We start from the raw sequence: 23,181 nt of genomic DNA on the forward strand, positions 1-23,181 counted from the left end.
AGTGAGTAATATATGTGAAGAAAATGTATTAAAATGGCCAAAATCTACTATGTAAATATAATTTTTTAAAATATTTTAAAATATATTTACATATATATATATATATATATATATATATATATATATATATATATGAAATATCTTTTCAAATTAATATTTTAATGTGGTCCATTTTTTTATGTGGGAAAAAACAGACTTTATAATTTAATGCTCATAAAAGAAGCAACTCAATAAAATATATTTGTTGTTAAATATAATGTTTTTTTTTTTCATTGCTTTTAAACTAAGGCACCATCCACTGATAACTAAACATGATGTGAATTTTCTTTAAAAAGTATTGTACATTTTTAGCAAAAAAAAAAAAAAGCATTAGATGCACATATTTGGGTAATATTATATCATGCTTTCCATTTATTGGTGATTTTTTTATTCTGTGAAAAACAATCATTACCAATGGACATGGGTTGCATCCCCCAAATTATACAATGACGTTCATACATTTCATTTACACTATTCTACAGGATATCTCAAAGCAATTTCAAAACCATTGTTAGTTCCTGTTTCACAGAAACAGGGCCCCGGAGTAAGTACAAAATATCTGAGTGCACTGCATAAATGAGAGAACACTTACAACACTGTGTGTAAAATGTGTGCCACAGAGAAAAATGAGATTATGTGATGCAGGTCTTTTAGGATTGGGAAAAATAATTTTTGTGTCACAAAGTTCTGTTAATAACTGTTCTTTTTATAAACATAAAAAGTTGAGATTTTGATTTTATAAAAATGAGAAAATCAGTTTACAAATAAAAAATAAAAAAACAACTAAATGAAATTTACTTATCTTAGTATTTACACCTTGAGTATAACCAGACCCCTCTTATTGATTATTGATCTGCTGTGACAAAGAAAAATATTGCATTGAAGATTTAACAAGTGCCTATATGCGGCAGTGAATTAATTTAGATTAAAGGACAAGAATGCAATTTTTCATGTCAAAGCAACTCAGTTTAACTCCAAACATGACCTGAGGTTCACATTACAATTTGGGTCTGTACACCACAGTATGTGTGTGCATGCATGGCAGCGTGCTTGGCATAGTCTGTAATACGGTGGCCCAGAAGGGCAAATCATCTTTCCCGTATATGTGTGTGTTTTTTCCCTTGAAAATGTCCGCTTTTTCCCTTATAAATGTCGTTTTTTTTCCCTTGAAAATGTCCGCTTTTTCCCTTATAAATGTCGTTTTTTCCCTTATAAATGTGTTTTTTTTTTCATTGAAAATGTCCGTTTTTCCCTTATAAATGTCGTTTTTTCCCTTATAAATGTGTTTTTTTTCCATTGAATATGTGCGCTTTTTACCGTGTAACTGTGCGCTTTTTCCCGTGTAAATGTCTGCTCTTTTCCGTTTGTGCGCAACTACTTCTTTCCCGTGTGAGAACTCTTTCTCCAGTATTTTGCAAGCTAAAAGCTAAAGCTAATGCGCAAAGGACTATGGGAGTGGGGTCAAAACGCAACTGAACACGGAACCTTTCCGGATATCAGCTCCAGGACTCAACATCATGGAGTATACAGTGAATTATAGCGTGATAAAGTTATAATTTTCACTAAATTTTCAACTGCACACACTTACCAGGTAATGTTTAATATATAAAATGAATCAGATTTTGCTGTTTTAGGCACTAATGATAACTTTGTAGCAGTGTTAATACTATTGGAGTGTTTGGGGGAAATGCCGAGCCGAGTGTAAATGGCAGTGATTAAAAGGAATATTATCTCATTTAGACCATTAAACACTGATGTAAACCATCAGCTCCATGGAATCTCTGTAATATACATCCACATATGGATTTATAAGCAAGCTAATATCACTATGCTAACCGCTAGCGCTTAGCATGGGGAAACTAGCTTGTTTATTAATATATATTAGTTTAATAGTGTATTTGGACACATATACGTGATGTAAACAGTTAGCTCTATTGTTTTTGTAAAATGCCTGTCCAAATATGGATCTATAAGCAAGCTAATATCACTATGCTAACCGCTAATGCTTAGCATGGGGAAACTAGCTTGTTTATTAATATATATTAGTTTAATAGTGTATTTGGACACATATACGTGATGTAAACAGTTAGCTCTATTGTTTTTGTAAAATGCCTGTCCAAATATGGATCTATAAGCAAGCTAATATCACTATGCTAACCGCTAACGCTTAGCATGGGGAAACTAGCTTGTTTATTAATATATATTAGTTTAATAGTGTATTTGGACACATATACGTGATGTAAACAGTTAGCTCTATTGTTTTTGTAAAATGCCTGTCCAAATATGAATCTATAAGCAAGCTAATATAATTATGCTAAGCGCTAGCTTACTAAAAGAGCTAAGATAGCAGCAACTATTGCTAATTATCCCTGAGCTGCTCCTGTTATGTGCTAAATGTTACAGATGGTTAACGAATTGTTGTATGTAGTTTATTGGAGCTCCTGAGTGCCATATAATGTACACTGCTGTATAATGTAGTGGTTTTATCATAGCTAGAGATCTTCTGAATAGTTAGTTATGTGCTTACACAATGTATGTAACAGTCAAGAAAAGGGGCTTTTGTTCAGGTTCTATCTATTCTAGTCATTAAAGTCATTAAATATATGTTTATACTCCTTATAATATGTATGATTGTGTGTTTTTCTTCTCACAGTGAACTGTGTGTAAATCATCAACCGCCTGTGTATCAGCTGATTTCTACACCAGCTTTACATCCTGAGCAGAAGGTGAGTGCTCAGAAGTATTTACCTCTCTTTTCAAGAACACCACTGAGCACATCTTAATCAGGGGACAGGGACACATTTCTCTTCATGGACATGTGTGTGTTAATGAATGGTGGAGATGGGGCCAAATTTTGCAGCAATCCTTAATAGCAAAACCAAATAATTGGTTTTAATACACAGCATTACTAAAAGCTTGCATTCTATGAAATTTTGTGTGCGTGCCTGCCTGCGTGTGTCAAACTGATGTCATATGATGTCAAACATCATGAAGTGATATTAACTTGCTTATAAACCCATATGTGGATTTATATTACAGAGATGCCATGGAGCTGCATAGTAACACCATGAAGTCTTTTTACTAGACACTTATAATAACATGTCTTTATTTCTCCCCTGTTGTAGATTGTCGTGGAGAGGACGGACCCTTGATGCTCTGCCTTTTTGCACCAACAATACATACATGTATTTTATTAATTTGTAAATAAAGTCTTTAATATAATTTTATAGTTGAGTATTTATTTCTAGTTTGCTTATTATTTAGCAAAACAGTTAAAGTGCATGTAAAGCATTGCTGCAAATGACACTGAATAGAATCAGATGTTACTCCACTCTGTGTGAGGGTACAGGCTTATATACAGTATGTGATTTTAGCATCAATAATGTTTTTCTACTAACTAAAGCATGCTGCCTTGGAGATATTAGTGACATCTCTGTTTCAGTTCGAACAACATATTCCATAATATTTATGAAAACATTAATCCCATATGTTCAGCAGTTAAAACAGAGGTTCTTAAACATTTTACAGCGAAGGACTCCTTCAACTGTAAAACAAACACCTCTGCATACATTTACTTAAAGTGCATTTCCAAAATTACATTTTTATGTTATTCAAAAAGTAAAACCTTTTGTTTTCATTTAAATGATTAATGATCCATGAAAATCAAAAATCTAGTATGTCAAAATATTAGAATATTTCACTTCGATCATGGGGAAGACTGCTGACCTAACAAGTTGTCCAGAAGATGATCATCTACACCTTCCAGAAGGAGTGTAGGCCCTCAAGGTCAAACTTTACCACCAACTATTTCACTGACCATGTTGTTGCTTGATTTGCCAGCCATCTCACCTGACCTTAGGTTTCATGGGAAAGATGAGCTGAAATCTGAGATAAATTTCAAGCTGAATGCTTCAAGTGTGATCTGCAAACATAACCAGGGTGTCATGTTTAACAGCTTAATGCAATGGGTTACATAAAAACACCAACTATTTGAAAATATGTAGGCTTATGAATAGTGGCAACGTATATCTACTGTATGTACAGTGAATGTATGTTCAAGAATAAAAGTATCATAAATTGACCAATAATTAAAATACACATGTAAACAATGAGTCTGTCATTTGAAATGTCGTTTATCTAAAAAAATTAGAATATTGTGCAAAAGTGTTTAAGTTTTAAAATTTTTGGGGGGGAAACACATTCACAAGGGAAACGTCATACACATAGAAAAAAAAATCATAGAGCACGATAAAAAAATTATATATTCACAAGGAAAAAAATTATAAATTTACACGGGAAAATAATACACTAACAAGGGAAAAATAATGCACTTACAAGGGAAAAATAATACACTAACAAGGGAAAAAGTACACATTTTCAAGGGAAAAAGCACACATTTACAAGGGTAAAAAACACATTTATAAGAAAAAAAAGCATACATTTTTAGGGGAAAAAAGGACATTTACAAGGGTAAAAAAACACATTTACAAGGGTAAAAAAACACATTTCTAAGGGGAAAAAAGCACATTTATAACGGTAAAAGCACACATTTATAAGAGAAAAAAAGCACAATTATAAGGGAAAAAGCACACATTTCAAGGGGAAAAATGACATTTACAAGGGGAAAAAAGCACATTTATAAGGGAAAAAGCACACATTTATAAGAGAAAAAAAGCACAATTATAAGGGAAAAAGCACACATTTCAAGGGGAAAAATGACATTTATAATGGAAAAAGCATACATTTTCAAGGAAAAAAGCACACACTTACAAGGGAAAAAAACACATTTACAAGGGAAACAGCATATATTATCAAGGGGGAATTTTTCCCTTGTAGGTATATAATTTTTCCTTTGTAAATGTATTATTTTTCACCTATAAGTATATACATTTTCCCTTGTGAATGTATTATTTTTCCCTTGTAAGTGCATTATTTTTCCCTTGTTAGTGTATTATTTTCCCGTGTAAATTTATAATTTTTTTCCTTGTGAATATATAATTTTTTTATCGTGCTCTATGATTTTTTTTTCTATGTGTATGACGTTTCCCTTGTGAATGTGTTTCCCCCCCAAAAATTTTAAAACTTAAACACTTTTGCACAATATTCTAATTTTTTTAGATAAACGGCATTTCAAATGACAGACTCATTGTTTACATGTGTATTTTAATTATTGGTCAATTTATGATACTTTTATTCTTGAACATACATTCACTGTACATACAGTAGATATACGTTGCCACTATTCATAAGCCTACATATTTTCAAATAGTTGGTGTTTTTATGTAACCCATTGCATTAAGCTGTTAAACATGACACCCTGGTTATGTTTGCAGATCACACTTGAAGCATTCAGCTTGAAATTTATCTCAGATTTCAGCTCATCTTTCCCATGAAACCTAAGGTCAGGTGAGATGGCTGGCAAATCAAGCAACAACATGGTCAGTGAAATAGTTGGTGGTAAAGTTTGACCTTGAGGGCCTACACTCCTTCTGGAAGGTGTAGATGATCATCTTCTGGACAACTTGTTAGGTCAGCAGTCTTCCCCATGATCGAAGTGAAATATTCTAATATTTTGACATACTAGATTTTTGATTTTCATGGATCATTAATCATTTAAATGAAAACAAAAGGTTTTACTTTTTGAATAACATAAAAATGTAATTTTGGAAATGCACTATAAGTAAATGTATGCAGAGGTGTTTGTTTTACAGTTGAAGGAGTCCTTCGCTGTAAAATGTTTAAGAACCTCTGTTTTAACTGCTGAACATATGGGATTAATGTTTTCATAAATATTATGGAATATGTTGTTCGAACTGAAACAGAGATGTCACTAATATCTCCAAGGCAGCATGCTTTAGTTAGTAGAAAAACATTATTGATGCTAAAATCACATACTGTATATAAGCCTGTACCCTCACACAGAGTGGAGTAACATCTGATTCTATTCAGTGTCATTTGCAGCAATGCTTTACATGCACTTTAACTGTTTTGCTAAATAATAAGCAAACTAGAAATAAATACTCAACTATAAAATTATATTAAAGACTTTATTTACAAATTAATAAAATACATGTATGTATTGTTGGTGCAAAAAGGCAGAGCATCAAGGGTCCGTCCTCTCCACGACAATCTACAACAGGGGAGAAATAAAGACATGTTATTATAAGTGTCTAGTAAAAAGACTTCATGGTGTTACTATGCAGCTCCATGGCATCTCTGTAATATAAATCCACATATGGGTTTATAAGCAAGTTAATATCACTTCATGATGTTTGACATCATATGACATCAGTTTGACACACGCAGGCAGGCACGCACACAAAATTTCATAGAATGCAAGCTTTTAGTAATGCTGTGTATTAAAACCAATTATTTGGTTTTGCTATTAAGGATTGCTGCAAAATTTGGCCCCATCTCCACCATTCATTAACACACACATGTTCATGAAGAGAAATGTGTCCCTGTCCCCTGATTAAGATGTGCTCAGTGGTGTTCTTGAAAAGAGAGGTAAATACTTCTGAGCACTCACCTTCTGCTCAGGATGTAAAGCTGGTGTAGAAATCAGCTGATACACAGGCAGTTGATGATTTACACACAGTTCACTGTGAGAAGAAAAACACACAATCATACATATTATAAGGAGTATAAACATATATTTAATGACTTTAATGACTAGAATAGATAGAACCTGAACAAAAGCCCCTTTTCTTGACTGTTACATACATTGTGTAAGCACATAACTAACTATTCAGAAGATCTCTAGCTATGATAAAACCACTACATTATACAGCAGTATACATTATATGGCACTCAGGAGCTCCAATAAACTACATACAACAATTCGTTAACCATCTGTAACATTTAGCACATAACAGGAGCAGCTCAGGGATAATTAGCAATAGTTGCTGCTATCTTAGCTCTTTTAGTAAGCTAGCGCTTAGCATAATTATATTAGCTTGCTTATAGATTCATATTTGGACAGGCATTTTACAAAAACAATAGAGCTAACTGTTTACATCACGTATATGTGTCCAAATACACTATTAAACTAATATATATTAATAAACAAGCTAGTTTCCCCATGCTAAGCGTTAGCGGTTAGCATAGTGATATTAGCTTGCTTATAGATCCATATTTGGACAGGCATTTTACAAAAACAATAGAGCTAACTGTTTACATCACGTATATGTGTCCAAATACACTATTAAACTAATCTATATTAATAAACAAGCTAGTTTCCCCATGCTAAGCGCTAGCGGTTAGCATAGTGATATTAGCTTGCTTATAAATCCATATGTGGATGTATATTACAGAGATGCCATGGAGCTGATGGTTTACATCAGTGTTTAATGGTCTAAATGAGATAATATTCCTTTTAATCACTGCCATTTACACTCGGCTCGGCACTTCCCCCAAACACTCCAATAGTATTAACACTGCTACAAAGTTATCATTAGTGCCTAAAACAGTAAAATCTGATTAATTTTAGATATTAAACATTACCTGGTAATTGTGTGCAGTTGAAAATTTAGTGAAAATTATAACTTTATCACGCTATAATTCACTGTATACTCCATGATGTTGAGTCCTGGAGCTGATATCCGGAAAGGTTCCGTGTTCAGTTGCGTTTTGACCCCACTCCCATAGTCCTTTGCGCATTAGCTTTAGCTTTTAGCTTGCAAAATACTGGAGAAAGAGTTCTCACACGGGAAAGAAGTAGTTGCGCACAAACGGAAAAGAGCAGACATTTACACGGGAAAAAGCGCACAGTTACACGGTAAAAAGCGCACATATTCAATGGAAAAAAAACACATTTATAAGGGAAAAAACGACATTTATAAGGGAAAAACGGACATTTTCAATGAAAAAAAAAACACATTTATAAGGGAAAAAGCGGACATTTTCAAGGAAAAAAAACGACATTTATAAGGTAAAAAGCGGACATTTTCAAGGAAAAAAAAAAACACACTTACAAGGGAAAAAGCACACATATATACGGGAAAGATGATTTGCCCTTCTGGGCCACCGTACTGTAAAATGCATCTAACCATATATCCATGCCCAAAACAAAAGGAATGATTAAGCATGATACCCATAATACCACAATGAAAATAAAGTACTTTTTTTAACAATACTGATGATAATAATAATCATTATTGTTGAAACATTATTTTAATCATTATTTTAAAAGACACCCTTAACTAATAAAATGGACATGGCACAAAAAAGTGTGTGACTTGCAAAAGTATTGGATGCACATACCATTTGTATGATATTATAACTTGCTTACCATTTACTGTATTTGTGGAATAATATTTGTGATAAATAATAACCAATTGACATGACTTTAATGCAGTTTAGTTATACTTTTCTACAAAATGTCTCGAAGCTTCACAGAAACAGGGCCCCTGAGTGACTACAAAACATTTGTGTTCAGCATTCATGTCCGGTAAAAACAACAGGAATGTGTTTCATTATAGTAAAATATATATTATTTTACAATTTTATACAATTTCAAGTACATGATAAGCCTATCAACTCACATGCAACATTTGGGTTATGTGTGGATATTTATTTATAGTTATGACAATAGCAGTACAACTGAATCCTCATTTTCCAAATTCCTTAAAAAGAACTCGGACCCAATGAAAACAAGTCTCTCCAAAAAGATAACTACTTCAATGCTCTTTATTATAAAATGAATTAAGCACTTAAGATCAGTGTTTTTAATTTAATGTAGGCAGCAGGAAGCCAGTGCAGGAGCAGAGAAGTGGGGTGGGTGGGGGAATGTTGATAACAATATGTGCAGCTGCATTCTGGATTAACTGCAGAGGACAAATGGTGCTTAGAGGCAGACCTGCCAGAATTAAGTTCCAGGGGTCCAGTCTTGGAATAACAAGGGACTGAACAAGCACCTCAGTAGCCTCTGTAGAAAGAAATGGGCGGATGCTTCAGATGGTATGAAGAAGGAATCCACATGAGCGCATATGGTTAGCAATGTGTGGACAAAATGACAGATGATTGTCTGGAGTTACCCCAAGATTGTGCCTGAAAGAGTGATCTGATTGTTGTCTATGGAGATCACAAGGTCTTGACAGAGGGCAAGAATCATCTGGGATGAAAAGCAGTTTGGTTTTATTGAGATTGAGTTTCACCTGATGAGCTGTCATCCAGGATGAGATTTCTGCCAGACATGCCAAGTTCTGAGTGGGAACCTAAATGTCTGAGGAAGGAAAGGGGAAAATGAGTTGAGTTTCATCTGCATAGCAATTTTATGAAAAGACATGTAAAAGATATGACCTCACCAAAAAAACATGCGTAGAGGGAGAACAAAAGAGCTCTCAGCTTGGTGGGACATGAGTGGAGAGTCTGCATGGAACAGATGTGGATCCCCACCATGTCACTTTATATGATCGATCTTTTTTTTTTTTTTCTCTTTATCAGCTTTTTAATCTATTTCTATAACTTGCATTATTATATTAGCATAATATTAAATGCTCCAAGAGTCTTTTCAATGCATTTTAAGTGTATAATGCTTAAACTACATTTTGGCACAGATTGATATCAACTCCCACATCACTAAACTGACTGAGCTTTAGTGTGGCATGAGGCAGACGCAGACATCAGATCAACAGCCAGCTGCTTCCAATTACATCTACGTGATGCTTGTGCTGGATCCTTCATTAAAAATCAAAACTCAAAACCACATGCCAGCAACCTGTGGGAATCACGAAGCAGTCAGAAAGTCTCTTAACCACAATTATCATCACAATGACACATGCAAGGCAATACATACAGTAGATGTTCCATGTCTGAAAACAAATGTGTTAGGACAAATACGTCCTATACTACATAATATTGATTAGAATACGTTATTCAGTCCATTCTGTACTCAAATCAAGAAGTGATCCTACTTTCTGAACCAACTATCATGTTCAGACAAAATGTACAAGCGGAAGTATGAATCATTCCAGCACGGATTCAGTCAGCAGCTGATTGCAGACAGGAACTGATACTATACAATGATGCAGTGTATAATCACGCTGACCACAGAGGGAGGAGACAGTGACGTTGTCAGGCGGCATGGGAAACACTGTGACTTTAGCTGTGCATTCATCATTTCTTACAAGTTCTACAAAAAAATTCAATTCAATTCAATTCAATTTTATTTATATAGCGTTTTTAACAATAGTCATTGTCTCAAAGCAGCTTCACAAAGATGAAAGAAATTCACAAAAAAATAAAAAATAAAAAAAAATAATAATAATAATAAATTGTGTATGTGTGAGAAAAGTGTCTCTAGATAATAACGAGATGAATGAATGAAATTTCTCTGATGAGCAAGCCAAGGGTGACGGCGACAAAATTAAGCCTTATAAAAGTTTTTGTTCAGCATCATTCTTCACATGACTGTCAGGCGGTAATTATTCCTAAACCAGAGTCTTGCTGAGTTTATCTTGAAATGCCTTCAATCGTAGCTTAATTCGCTGGGCAGAAACGGTCTGTTATTGTACTCCAGCACACTGTTCCAATCCAGATAAGATGGCTACTTGCACAGGGAAGGAATGTGTCAGATGCCACAGCTTCACATGAACACAGCTGGCTGGCAGACTCCTAAAATATACCATGATCTTATCTCATGCAGCACACAAACACACAAAACATTCATGCATGTCTTCAGGGATGTCACTGGAATAGCATCCACAATTTGACCTTATGCCCCATCCTGTCCTCTACTGTCTGCAAATGAATAATGTCTGGTGTTACCATTACTTGAGGTCTCCATCCAAATACTTTTCTTTTCTTTTTTTTTTTCCCGGCCTGTCAGTATCACAGATAACACATAGCAGAGTGTATGTGTAGCTATGCTATCATCATTCACAGCCATTTTTATTTTTTAAATTTATTTTTTATTTTTATTTTTATTTTTATTTTTATTTATTTATTTATTTATTTATTTTGTTTGTTTCCCATATTATGACAGACAAGACCGGGGGACCAAAAAAAGAGAAGAGAGAGTAAAAAAAAAAAAAAAAAAAATCAACCAATAAAAATAATAATAAATAAATAATAATAATAAAAAAAGAAAGAATAAAAATAAATAAACAAACAAACATTTAAGGGAAAAAAAAAAGAAAAGAGAAAAAAAGGGGAGGGGGGGAGAGAATACAGTCAGAATTCGCATCCGCACCTGCCGAAGAAAAAGAGAAAAAACAACAGAAGACACAACAGCAGAGAAACCGCAGCCACAACCAACACCTGCACGACTCGCAGCAAACCACAAATCCCAAAACCTGTTGAGCCGCGCACATAATAAAATATTTTGAAATAAACATTTTGTTTTGAAGCAACAGCAAAGACAGTGTGTGTGTGAGCACCTGTTTGTACACCAGTGTGAACGTTTGTGTGCACACCTGTGTGTGTGAGCGCGCTTGTGTTCATAGGGCTCCTCCATGTAAATGTTTAATAGTGTGTGTGGGGAACCACAGTCCCGTCCCGCGAGGCATGGAGCAGATACGGCGGAGAGCACAGGAGTCTCAGGAGAACCACTGCAGGGACAGCCCCCCGACCCCGAAAGGGGCAGCGGAGAGCCCAGAGGGGGGTCATCTAGCAGCCCCAGTGCAGACGCCCCAGGGGGCCGTGGTGACAGGACCGCAGGCTCCGCCGGTGGTCGTCCACTCCTAGGCAGTCCGGTCCCTGGGTCCAGGGATCCCAGGGCCCCCTCCATCCACCAGCCGGTGCCCAGCCAAGCCAGGAGAGCCAGATCCCGCCCAGCGACCGCCGCGAGTGAGCCAGCGCTCACCCGAGCGCCCCGCCCCGGAGCGAGAAACCAACAACCCACCAGCGGCTGGGGGCACCCCACCGCTGGGTGTGGTGGCAGAGCCAAGCTGTGCAGGGACTCTTGTAGTTCACTATGTCGAGTGCAGCTGAGAGGTCCAAGAGGATGAAGACAGATAACAGTTTAGCTGATCTTGCAGCATGGAAAGCCTCTGTGGAAGATTGGTTGGGATCATTGAGATTCTTCTGCAGGAGATAGAGAGACATTTGGTTGTAAACAGTTCTTTTAAGATTTTAGGAAAAAAAAGAGAGAAGTGACACCAGGCGATAGTGACTGATGTCCACTGGATTCGGGCAGGGTTTCCTGAGGATAGGAATAACCCTTGCCTTCTTAAATGCAGCAGGAACATGACCAGATGATATGGAATGGATGATGGTTGTGACAAAGATAAGATCTTGTGAGATGTTTTGAAGCTTTGTGAAGGGATTGGGCCTAAGGAACAGGTGGTGGGAAAGGAAAATGAGACGACATGCTGAATCTGATCAGTTGTCAGGTTGGAAAATACTACTAAATGTGGAGAGGGGGGCGGGGGTACTGAAGTTTTGCTCTAGGGGTTGGGATGGGAGAGAAGGTCTGGCAGGTTGCTGATATTTTCTCATCATATACTATGGCGAAGTCACCAACAATCAGAGAGGATGGAGCAGGAAAAGCAAGTGAATTAAGTAGTAAAGAGAAGATATTGTGGTATTTGGATGGATCATGTTCAGAACTTTTCAGCTTTTTCTTGTAGAAGGCAGTTTTAGCAGAAGACACATCACATGAGAATTTAAAAAGAAGAGTATAATAAGAGACAATATCTACATCAAGCTTTGAGTTGTTTCATCTTCTCTTTGCAGATTGTAAGGATTTCTTGAATTTTGGTAGACCTCCTTTTGTCTACTCAGTGCTCAGCCTGTATTCTGCTTGTCCCGCCTGGTACCAGGGAACCCCTCAATGATACACACAAGTCAGTGCTCAGTGAGACGTTCAAAGTTTATTGTGGGAGACAGGAGTATATATACGCACACACACAAAGAACCAAAGAAAAGGTGGATGCAGGAGTGTTTACATCCAGTCTGGAATGCTTTTAACAGATAAGGTAAGGAAGAACATAAATTTAGGAGTAGCTCTACATTTACGAGTGTTTACCAGTTTTACGACCTTTAACATAAACTTCTATAGAATGTGTTTATTGAAAGTACAGCTTGTGTCGTGAGAAAAGGAAGAAAATCACTCTGTTCTCATGCACACAGAATATAATGAAACATACTAAAAATCAAATATTCCCTACAATTCCCCCCTTTTATTCATAAGAAATATCGTTGAATAAAACTCAGAGCTTTTAAGAAGTCGCCGGCAGATAATAGGTCATCGGACGCGGCGCAGGAACATAACCTGAAACATACTTGTACAAAAGATTTTGCACACAGCGAAAAATACACAGAAACATGACAGGTTGAGTGCAAACTCATAAATAACTACTAGTGGTGAACTATTGCCTTTCTTGACGATACAGTGCTCAGAGTGCGGGCACGCCCAATCTGCACTCGTCCCACCTTACGAGGCGCTAAGACACCACCAGAAATGCTACACTAATAGCAGAAGTAAAGTCGTTCAGTGGCAACCCCAGACGATCCCTCTGTGTCATGTCACTCTCCTTTATGTCACATCACGGGTTGAACATCACTGCAGCACGTCTTTAGTCTAGGAAACAAAAATCACAGAGACAGAAAGATAATAATACACACGCATTTATTCATCCTTTGGTCTCACGCAGGACATCTCTTCAGCCTAGTAGCATGGATCCACTGTGGAAAAAGATCAGTTAAGACAGCAGTACGAGTAATTGCGATTATTTCTGCTGGTCCATCATATTTACAATCTCCCAGTTTTCTGGGGGTCAAAGATTTTACCAGAACAGTATCTCCCACATTAAAAGGATGTGTGGGTTTTGTTGAGGGTATTGGAGTCACATCAGCAATTTGTTCATAATGTTTAGTTAGAGTATCTATCAGAGCAGCAGAATATTCAGCAATATGTACATCAAGATCAGTTGTTCCGATCGTGGGTTTACCTTTCCTCCATGGCACGGGAAAGGGTCTGCCAAATATAATTTCATGTGGGGACATGTGCACGTCTTTTCTTGGTGTCATTCTCATTTCAGCTAGAACAGCAGGTAACAGATCAACCGAGTTTTTACTTCCCATGGTTTGCATTGCTTTAGTCAATTTTTCTTTCAATTCAATTCAATTCAATTTTATTTGTATAGCGCTTTTAGCAATTTTCATTGCCGCAAAGCAGCTTTACATAGTCAAAAGAATTATTTAGGTTTGTATGAAATGTGAATTTGTATGAATCAAAATGGTCAGTTTGTCCCTGGTGAGCAAGCCGAGGGCGACAGTGGCAAGGAAAAACTCCCTGAGATGGTAATAGGAAGAAACCTTGAGAGGAACCAGACTCAACAGGGAACCCATCCTCATTTGGGTGAAACAAAAAGCAGTAAATGATCTGCATTTATACAGTGTGTAGGGTGGGAGGCAGTTCAGCTATAATAGCTAATGTTAATTGATGTTAATATGGAGTCCAGGTAGTTATTGAAGACCCAGGTAGACTTGTAAGAAGTTCCAGTCATGAACTATCGAACTGTCAAGTCCCCAGAGAAACAGTTGCCAACACCAGTCAAGGCCAGAACCATTTTCTAGGTAGAGAGAATCATTCCCAGACACCAGACGCATCCCAGAGAGACACACGGGGCATCCATGTGACGAGATCTTCAGCCAGAAGCGGGGCACCAGGATGGGTCAGACAGGTCCGGAGGGCAGAGGGAGTCTGGATCACTTTCAGTGTCCTATTTGTTCTTTCTACTATACCTGATGACTGTGGATGATAAGGAATGTGAAAATACCAGGACAGTGAAAGATATTTACACAAATTCTGTGTTACCTGAGATGTAAAAGGTGTTCCTTTATCTGAGTCAATAGCATGAGGCACGCCATAACGAGGTATTATTTCTTTCGCTAAGACTCGGGTCACCACCTTTGCATTCTCACGAGCACACGGGAAAGCTTCCACCCACCTAGAAAACTTGTCGACCAAAACCAGAAGATATTTGAATGTGCCACATGCAGGCATATGCGTAAAATCAATTTGCCACTCTGCAAACGGGGCAGTAGGTAATGGAAGACTTTCATGTTTACCTAAACCCTTTGTCACATTATTCTGAGCACACACCAAACATCTAGATATTAATGAATCAATTGTTCCAAGCATGTTGGCTATGCAAAAGAGTTTTTTCATATCTTCCTTAACCCCCCTTCGTGCGCGATGTGTAACACCGTGGAACTCGCGCACGAGGAACGGAAGACAATGAGATGGCAGGCACAAACGACCATCAGCACAATACCATAAACCATCAGAAGCAACGTAGGCACCTTGATCTTGCCAAAAAGAGGAATCATTTGGCGTGGCTGAAGCTTGCAAAGACCATAAATCTACATCAGGAATCAAAGAGCTGGCAAGAAAGGATGTATTGATCAAATCAGAACCAGAGTCAGGAAAGAAAATCTGTTTTTGAGCTGCTTTTTTAGCAATACAATCAGCTAAAGAATTACCTCGCACTTCCATAGAGTCACCAGAAGAATGACCCTTAGTTTTTACAATAGCGAGAGTACTAGGTAGATGGCATGCGTCTATCAAATCCTGAACTAGAGAAGAATGAGAAATTGGCTTACCCTCAGCAGAACGAAAACCCCTGGATTGCCAGATGCGGCCAAAGTCATGAGCGATACCAAAAGCGTAACGAGAATCAGTGTATATAGTGACATCTTTTTTTCCCTCAGAAAGAACACACGCACGAGTTAGAGCAAAAAGTTCAGCTGCCTGAGCAAATGAGAAAGGGAGAGAGTAAGCTTCAATGGTTATATCTGGCAATGCACACACAGGATAACCACAGAGAAATTTCCCATCATACGGTTTTGAACAAGAACCATCTACAAACAGAGTGTCACCAGTTGCTAATGGAGTAGAAGACAGATCAGGGCATATACTAGTGGAGTGAATGATCTCTGAACAGCAGTCATGATCTGTATTTACTAACGTGTCGTCCTGTGCATTGATCAAGCGTGCCAGAGCATATCCAAGGGTGTCAAAAGAAGAGGTGGATTTTATCTCTAAGTTACTTGTAGAACAAAGGATAATCTCATACCCAGACCGTCTCTGAGCCGTCATATGTTGTGTTTGAAGGTTCTGTAGCACTTGTTTAACCTAATGTGGAGAATACAAAATTAAAGGATGAGAGAGAACAATCTTCTCAGCATCTTGCACCATCACCGCACAGGCGGCCACAGCCCTGAGACAGGCAGGCAAACCTTGTGCCACAGCATCTAAAGTTTTAGATAAGAAAGCACATGGTCTCAGAACCCCCCACCCCCCCCCCCCCCCCCATGCTCCTGTGCCAATACAGCAGAAGCGGTGCCCCCGTGCTCACACGCATATAGATGGAACGTTTTCTGATAGTTAGGCATGCCCAGTGCTGGAGCGGAACATACGGCCTTTTTTAGTTCCTTGTATGCCTCAACCATGTCAGCAGTCCATGTCAGAGGTTGTTGGAGCGGATCGTTGTGTGAGATGGCTGTCCTGATGCGTTTATCACGAAATGAGCAGTCAGGAATCCACTGACGACAGTAGTTGATCAGTCCCAGGAAAGCCATGAGAGCATGTTTAGTGCTGGGACGTTTAGTGTCGAGAATAACCTGGATTCGTTCCTTTGAGAGCCTTCTTTGGCCTTGGGAGAGTTCAAAACCCAGGTATTTTACAGTGTCTCTGCAAAACTGTAATTTAGTCTTTGATACCTTGAAACCCTTCTGTGCCAGGTGTTTCAGGAGACAAATGGTGGCTTCTTCGCAGACAGCAGGCGAAGCGGCGGACACCAGTAGATAATCCGCGTAAGATAGGACAACAGAATCAGTGGGGAGAGTTAGATCACCAAGTGCATCTCTTACTACAGCCGAAAAAACAGCCGGTGATTCAACACAGCCTTGAGGAAGACGAGACCAGGTGAACTGACGCCCCCTGTGGGTGAAGGCGAACAATGGCTGTGTCTGCTCTTCCACAGGAACACTGAAGAAGGCAGAGCAAAGGTCAATAACAGAAAAATGTGAATGATGACAAGGTATAGAAGAAACAATGGACAGCACATCAGGCACAACAGGTGCTACAGGGATAATTATGTCATTTTTTTTTCCCAGATCTTGTGTAAATCTCCACGTACCATCAGGTTTCAAGACTGGGTTAACAGGTGTGTTATAAGAACTTACACATGGTTTAACAACACCCTGCTTGAGCAGTGAGCTTAAAATCTCATCTATTCCTGAAGCCTTGGCCTCGGAGAGTGGATACTGTTTGATGTACACAGGTTGCAAGTGTTTTAATTTAGCTTTATAAGGCACACAGTGAACTAACCCCACCTCATCCTCATGTTCAGCCCACAGACTGCTTGGCACACATTCAAGGGCAGCAGGAAGAGAGCTGTTCTGTGAAGAAAGGAAACAATAACTTACATGCATATTTGTAAGGTGGGAGAAAAAAACTGAATCAGGCACTTCAACAGTGAGTTTCGCTCCAGAAAAAGTCAGGGACATGTGTAGCCTGCTCATTAAATCACGACCTAACAGATTAAAAGGACAATCAGGCATGCAAACAAAACGATGAGAAAGATGAATTCCCTTATCTAAAGGACATGTTACAGTTAACTGGGGAGTAAAATAATTCCGTTGAGCAACCCCTTCAATTCCCACAGAGCTGATACTTTTATTCGAGAGCGGCCCCTCGTAATCACGACCCAAAGACGACATTGTGGCTCCCGTATCAACCAAAAAAGAGAATACGGAACCATCTATACATAATTCTATAAAGGGCAACTCATTAACCTAAGGTGACTCGAAAGTACAAAGTAACATTGCGGGGCTGGAACTCTGCGGGCATCCCTATGCAGCATATGCTCCTACCTGCATCCCTGAAAAGGGATTGGGTCTATATTGCTGTTGTTGTTGTTGTTGTACTCGCTGTGGTGGCTGCTGGGAAGGATTAGGAGAAAACACCTCATTAGCATCATTCAATTGATTATACACATTTTGTCCACTACATCCCTCATCTCGGGCCTTCGTGTGACATTCACGAGCCCAATGACCTTCTTTTTAACAATAATAACAATAACCAGATCTATGGGGTACACTCTGACCCTGCAGACCTCCTCTACCTCTTCCACTGCCTCTTCGGCCTCCTCTACCTCCCTTTTTTCCACCTCTGTATCCTTCACTTTCCACAAACAAACATGCCACTTGTTTATTTTCTAAAATACCATCTCCTTCTAGTGTTCTCACACGCTCACCTAATTTTTTAATAGTCATTGTAGAACGATCTGACAATTGAAACTTTTAAATTTTCACGATTTCTGGTCGACAATTATTCAAGAAGGTGGTAAGGAAAAGTGGGTTAGGGTTTTCTTAAGGGAGGGGCATACCACCCAAAAGGGTCCAGGTCTCTCGAAACCGCTCCAGAAACCTGAATGTAGTCTCACTCTTTTCTTGTCTACAATTAGTTACCTGTGACAGATCTTGACTAGCTTGTTGACGTGCAAGAAGATAAGTAGTTAGCTCATCTTTTAAAAGTTTCATAGCCTCATTAGAATTACCCCAATAAAAGTCATATTCCTTATTTTTCCGTCTTCCCCCACCCTCTACATCCTCCTGTTTCACCACTACAGTCCATGTGTCTTTTTCAGGGTCTAAGCATTTTACTGTTTTTATCAAATCAGCCTCATCGTACCCATCTCCCAAAACCGATTGCAAAATAAAGCGGTAATCCGCACCCACGAGCTGACAGTGCCTAGAAGCCTTTATCAGCATATCAACAAAATGCAAAGGTTTGTTAGGAGAAGGGAGCATCTTAATAATGTCCTTCAGCGTGCTTACGGATGGTGGAAGAATTTTTGGACCCTTTGGTCCCATAGAGAAAACAAACGCAGTGTTTTCTTGTCGAGGTTTCAAATTCAAATTCAAATTTTATTTGTCACATACACAAACATACACAGTACGAAATGTAGTGAAATGCATTATACGACTGCCATTGACCCTAAAAGAGAATTAAAGTTTACAAATAAAAAATAAATATAAATAAAAAGAATACGATAGAAATTAAATAGAAAAATTAAATTAAACTAGGAAAAAATAGAACTAAAAATAAAAATAGAAATGTGCTAGGAAAAAATAAAACTAAAAAATAAAAATAGAAACATTTGGGGCGAGACCTCTCATCCGGACCTTTATCGTCCGAATTATCATCATCCTCACTATCAGTATCCTCGGGATCATCCGATAGAGGGCTGTCAGAAGTTCGTCCTGACACCTTCTTGGGAGTCTTTCCCTTTCCTGAGGCACACACTTCCGACGAAGGTGAGCACGGTTTTGTGGGTACAGGGGAGACAGGCACAGATGGGCAGCTCACAAAAGGATTAGTGGGATTCAAATAAGGATAGATTTTCTCAATAATTAGTTGGTTAGATGCTGACGTTACTATGTCAGCATGATATGGAGGAGGGATCGGAAAGGTTGAGTGAACAGGCGGCTTGAATTTAGTTTCAGATGTAACCTTTGGAATCTTTTTCTTCTGTATTTTAGTTTCTTTTATGTCTAAATATTTATCCCAAAGAGCTTTCATTTCTACCCATTTTTGATAACATGAACCCATGTAAGGATAATCCCAACCTGGATCACCCATACCCTCATATATCTGAGAGTAAGCAGAGGCTAAATATTCAGGCTTAAAAGTACCTCCTCGTGGATAGGTTAAAAATTGAGATTGTGGTTCAGTCCACCCTGATAAATTATCAAGCCAAGGTGTGGTAAAGTAAGTAAGTCCACACCTATTCATCCAGTCACGCGGAACCTCTTCTGGGTCCGGCTTTGGATAAGTAGTTGTGTTCTTATTACCCATTTTATAAATGTGAATAAACCCGCGACAGAAAAAAACAATATCTTCAACAGAATACAGCTTCCACACTATGCTTCAGTTCAAATTCAAATCAAATTCAAATTTTATTTGTCACATACACAGTCATACACAGTACGAAATGTAGTGAAATGCTTACACGACCGCCAGTGACCTTAAAAAGAGAATTAAAACTTGTAAGTAATAAATATCAATAGAAGAGATATGATAGAAAATTTAAATAAAAATTTAACTAGAAAAAATAGAACCTGAAAATAGAAATATACTGTACACATAGAACTATAATGGTGTGCAAGTATGCATAGAAAAAGTGACTTTGTGCAATGGTTATTAAAGTGACTTTGTGCAATGGTCCAGAATGTAAACGTAAACATGTAGTGTAGATGTGATGTGCATGGAGTTGTCCATAGTGTCCATGGATGTATAAAGATTGATTGATGATTGTGAGAATTGTGAAAATAGTGTTAGTTTTGCCTAGTGGTGTGGTTGAGAGACCTTATCGCCTGCGGAAAGAAGCTCCTCCTCAGTCTCTCTGTGTTGGCCCTCAGGGAGTGGAATCGCTTCCCAGACCGCAACAGAGTAAACAGTCCATTGTTGGGATGGCTGAGGTCCTTCACGACCTTCCTGGCCTTAGTCCAGCACCGCTTGGTGTAGATTGAGTGCAGGTCAGGGAGCTCGATGCGGATGATGCGCTCAGCTGATCGCACCACCCTCTGTAGAGCTTGTCTGTCCTGCACAGTGCTGTTCCCGAACCAGGTCGTGATGTTTCCCGTCAGGATGCTCTCTATGGTGCAGGAGTAGAAATTCCTGAGCACCTTGGAGGGCAGTCTAAAGTCTCTCAAGCGTCTGAGGTGGTACAGATGCTGCCGGGCCTTTTTTACCACGGTGTTGATGTGACAGGACCATGTCAGGTCCTGCGTGATGTGAACACCGAGGTATCTGAAGCTGTCCACTCTCTCCACTGGGCTCCTGTTGATGATGGGAGTCTGGTAGTTCCTCACCTGCTTTGTACTGAAGTCCACTATCAGCTCCTTTGTCTTGCTGATGTTCAGAAGGAGATTGTTTCTCTGGCACCAGAGAAGGTTCAAGGAACCTTTCAGAAGCGAGCGCGCGCTAAACAGGCGTAAAAGCCCCAAGACAATCCTCCCCTGTACTGTATATGGTCCAGATACCAAAAACCAGGGAGCGTGCTTGCTCTATGCTTATAGAGAAAAAAATTTAAAAGCAGCACTCACCTGATTAGAGGTATCCCGGACGAGCCCCAAAATTGTAAGGATTTCTTGAATTTTGGTAGACCTCCTTTTGTCTACTCAGTGCTCAGCCTGTATTCTGCTTGTCCCGCCTGGTACCAGGGAACCCCTCAATGATACACACAAGTCAGTGCTCAGTGAGACGTTCAAAGTTTATTGTGGGAGACAGGAGTATATATACGCACACACACAAAGAACCAAAGAAAAGGTGGATGCAGGAGTGTTTACATCCAGTCTGGAATGCTTTTAACAGATAAGGTAAGGAAGAACATAAATTTAGGAGTAGCTCTACATTTACGAGCGTTTAACAGTTTTACGACCTTTAACATAAACCTCTTTAGAATGTGTTTATTGAAAGTACAGCTTGTGTCGTGAGAAAAGGAAGAAAATCACTCTGTTCTCATGCACACAGAATACAATGAAACATACTAAAAAATCAAATATTCCCTACACAGTTATTAATTATCTTCTATTGCTGTGCAGTACATAGGATAGCCAAGGAGCAGGACAAGAAATATTTTTTTATTTAGAAGACAGAGGGCATATAATATCCATGAATGAGAAAAGAGAGCAGAGAAAAGTCTCTCCAATGGTAGAGAGAAAAAGGATTCTGGGATAGGGGAGATATGATAGGATACAGGCAGACAGAGGAAGGGGAGATTGAGTGGAGGTTTCTGTGTGTAAAGGCAAAATAGGAAGGGTGGTAGTAAAGGATACCAGGTAGATCAGATTTATTAGAAGGGATAGCAGTGATATCTGTGGGAGGGGCGGCAGAAAACCAGATCGAAGTAATTCCCCCTTTTGTTTGTGGGAGTTTGAAATCCGGTAAGAGGAGTGTTATCAAAAAGTAAAAGACTAAGAAGCATGTCCATTTCATCAAAAATGTTTCCTAGAGGACTAGGAGGGTTAATAACAAGGATGAGGAGGTCAATGGGAGAGCTCTATTATGCATATTCTAAAAACAGCAGCAGAAAAGACTTTGGCATGGCTATAGATTCCAATCTTTCATTTAACGTTCATGTAGATAATATTACCAGGATAGCATTCTTGTGAAAAGATTTGCCTTAGGTGTCTCTAAATGATCTTTGCACTAAATTTACTTTCACATAGACAGTCTAATTGGGATGCATGTGATGACTGGGGATGGTTCCGCTTTACCATGAAGGTGTGGCACGCCGGCAGTTGAGCACTTCCGTTTTTCTGAGGAAAATCCTAGTGACGTAATTCAGAGCCGGTGTAATATGTCAAAAAGCCAGTTAAATCAGTCAGCGGTGCGTGAATCAAAAAGGGAGCGAGCAGAAACGTAGGCTGAGCCAGTGCGAGAGTTCAAAGCCAATGAGTCAGTCAGCGATGAGAAAAATCCAAAATGAGAGCGAGCAGAGAGGTAAACGTAAACCAAGGCGAGAGGTCAAAACCAGCAGGGAGACAAACAGCAAACGAGATTCAAAACCGAGAGGTTCGTGATGGAAACAGGACACTCTGCTGATGCACATAGCTGAGAATTTGTGACTACAGTCACTCAATAGTTCTCGACTGAAATTCCTACAAACAGTTTTTTACCTGAGACTGCATTATTGAAAGGGGACTCTATATTAACTTCCAATTGCCTAACACAAAATATGTCTGCAAAACAATTCCTGTTCTCTGTTATCACCCAAATGAGAATGGGTTCCCTGTTACGTCTGGTTCCTCTTAAGGTTTCTTCCTACTGTCATGCCAGGGAGCTTTTCCTTGCCACACTTGCTCATTAGGGACAATCTAATCATTTTGATTCATATATATATATATATATATATATATATATATATATATATATATATCTCACACATTTCATACTTATTTTTCTAGTTTCCTTTTGATTATGTAATGTTTTGTGACAATAGCTGTTAATAAAAGTGCAATATAATTAAAATGTAATTTAATTGTTTCTGACTGTGCCGAACATAATTAAATCTCTTTCTGCTGCCTCATGTGGCTACCTCAAATATTAATCTAAAAAGTTTTACATGGATCACATGAAGAAGAATATGTCCTGTCCAATGAAAAACCTGTCCAGAAGTGCTGTTA

At 38.5% G+C, this 23,181-nt stretch overlaps 2 long non-coding RNA genes across 2 annotated transcripts; one reads left to right on the forward strand and one right to left on the reverse strand.

Moving 5' to 3' along the window:
• Positions 1-1,362: 1,362 nt before the first annotated feature.
• LOC128516028 (uncharacterized) lies at positions 1,363-3,266 on the forward strand. Its single transcript, XR_008356731.1, has 2 exons — positions 1,363-1,630; positions 2,693-3,266. It is a non-coding gene; the product is annotated as an uncharacterized LOC128516028 (long non-coding RNA).
• A 2,801-nt stretch (positions 3,267-6,067) lies between these two features.
• On the reverse strand, positions 6,068-7,809 carry LOC128516021 (uncharacterized). The gene is made up of 3 exons (XR_008356724.1): positions 7,543-7,809; positions 6,569-6,641; positions 6,068-6,169 (listed from the first exon to the last, which is right to left on the reverse strand). It is a non-coding gene; the product is annotated as an uncharacterized LOC128516021 (long non-coding RNA).
• Positions 7,810-23,181: the final 15,372 nt, after the last annotated feature.

This window comes from Clarias gariepinus, chromosome 28 (assembly GCF_024256425.1).
Source record: "Clarias gariepinus isolate MV-2021 ecotype Netherlands chromosome 28, CGAR_prim_01v2, whole genome shotgun sequence".
NCBI classification, from domain to species: Eukaryota; Metazoa; Chordata; class Actinopteri; order Siluriformes; family Clariidae; genus Clarias; species Clarias gariepinus.